Source organism: Tupaia chinensis, unplaced genomic scaffold, assembly GCF_000334495.1.
Source record: "Tupaia chinensis unplaced genomic scaffold, TupChi_1.0 Scaffold138407_1, whole genome shotgun sequence".
Classification (NCBI taxonomy): Eukaryota; Metazoa; Chordata; class Mammalia; order Scandentia; family Tupaiidae; genus Tupaia; species Tupaia belangeri.
Genome location: NW_006198305.1, coordinates 2352788 through 2355330, shown reverse-complemented (window position 1 = coordinate 2355330; position 2543 = coordinate 2352788).

Below are 2543 nucleotides of genomic sequence, written 5' to 3'. Positions count from 1 at the left end.
AAATTATTTCTAAAGATTCAAAAGGAAGGAAACCTTCCAAATTCATTTTATGAAGCATCCATCATCCTCATTCCCAAAACACATAAGGACATGACAAAAAAGAAAACTACAGACCAATATCATTGATGAATATAGATGCAAAAATTTTCAACAAGATACTCGCAAATTGTATCCAACAACATAGGTAGGCTTTATCTCAGGGATACAAGGGTGGTTCAACATACGCAAGACCATAAATGTAATACACCATATTAACAGAAAGAAAGATAAAAAAACCATATGATCATTTCAACTGATGTAGAGAAAGCGTTTGATAAAATACAAGATTATTATTAAGACCCTCAGTAAGATTGTATAGAAGAGTCATTTCTCAACACAATAAAAGACATCTATGAAAAACCTACAGCTAAAATTATACTGAATGGGGACAAGCTAAAAAGTTTTTCCGCTAAAAACAGGTACTAGGCAAGGCTATCCACTTTTTCCACTGCTCTTTAATATAATACTGGAAGTCTTAACTAATGCAATCAGAAAAGAGAACAATATAAAAGGCATTCAAATAGGTGAAGAAGAGTTGAAAATATCTTTATTCACAGATGACATGATAGTATACTTAGAAGACACAAATAACTCCATGAAAAAACTTCTTGAAGTAATAAGTGAATACAGTAAAGTGGCAGGATACAAAATCAACATCCAAAAATCTATAGTATTTCTATATAGGAACAACAAGTTGAATGAAGTAGAGCTGAAGAATGGAATCCCTTTCACTGTAGCCACAAGATGCGTAAAATACCAAGGGATAAACCAACTACAAAAGTCAAAGGCCTTTATAAAGAAAACTATGAAAATCTTTAAAAAGATATTGATAAAAACATAAAAAAGTGAAAAGAACATCTCATATTCCTTGATTGGAAGAATTAACACAATCAAAATGGTGATTCTACCCAAATTAATCTACATATTTAACACAATTTCAATCAAAATATTAGAGACATTCTTCACAAATCTGGAAAAGACAATCATGTAATTTGTCAGGAATCATAAAAGACCTCGGATTGCCAAAGCAATCCTGCTCAAGAAGAGTGGAATGGGTGGCATATCACTCTCTGACCCCGAAATATATTATGAAGCTGTAATAATCAAAAGAGTGTGGTATTGTCACAAAAACAGACAGGTATAACAATGGAATAGACATCCCAGGAATAAACTCCCAAACTTACAGTCAACTGATTTTTGACAAAGGATAACAGTCATCCAGTGGGGAAAGGAAAACCTCTTCAGCAAATGGTGCTAGAAAAACTGGGCATCCACCTGCAGAAAGATTAATCTGAACCCCATCTTTCACCATTAGCAAAAATCAAGTCAAAATGGAACAAAAATATGAACCTGTTGGTGGGGATGTAAATTGGTCCAGCTACTGTGGAAAACAATATGGAGGTTCCTCAAAGATCTTCAAATAGAACTACTATTTGATCCAGCAATCCCACTTCTGGGTATCTACCCAAAGGACAGAAGAATGATCAATTGGAAAAGTGCTTGCACATTAATGTTTATTGCAGCATTATTCACAATCACTAAGACATGAAACCAACCCAATCACTAAGACATGAAACCAACCCAAATATCCACAAACAGATGAATGGATTGAAAAAGTGTGGCACATATACTCTATGAAATACTATTCAGCCATAAAAAAAGACCCTGGCATTTGATAGAAAGTAGTTGAATATGGAAGATTTATTTCTGAGTGAGCAAGCCAGGCTATGAAAGAAAGATTTTGTATGTATCCACTTAATATATACCAACTACCCACACTCTATGGAAGAGATTGAAAAGTAATAGAAATCTTAATTATCAGAGCAGAAATAGATGAAATTGAGAATAAAAAGGCAATACAAAAGATCAATGAGTCAAAAAAAAAGATTTCTTCCAAGAGGATAAATAAAATTGAGAAGTACCTAGACTAAGAAAAATAGAGAACACCCAGATAAATAAAATTAAAAATGAAAGCTGTGACATTACAAGAGGTATCACAGAAATACAAATATCGTTAAGGATTACTACCAGCAAATATATGCCAACAAGCTGGAAAATGTGGAGGAGATGGATAAATTTCTGAGCACATCCAATATACCTTCATTGAATCAAGAAGAAATATACATTTTTTTCTTTCTTTTTTTAAGTGTTGCCATAGAGCACATGTGCTGGCCAAAGATAGACAGCGAAATAAAATAAGAAATTATCCCCAGAAGGGATAGCCATGCTGCAATCCCTTCTCCTGTATTCCCCTCCTGGTATTTTGGGACATAGACCAATAGTAGGTAATGGATTAAATCAGTAATAAATAGTCTCTCGGAGAAGAAAAGCCCAGGTCCAATTGGCTTCACTGCTGAATTCTAAAAATCCTTCAAAAAAGAATTAACACCAATTCTCAAACTATTTCTAAAGACCTAAACAGAGATTCTCAACCCTTATTTTATAAAGCCACACACATCTTACCAAAAAAAGCAGACAAGGACATGACAAAAAAAAAGAAAACT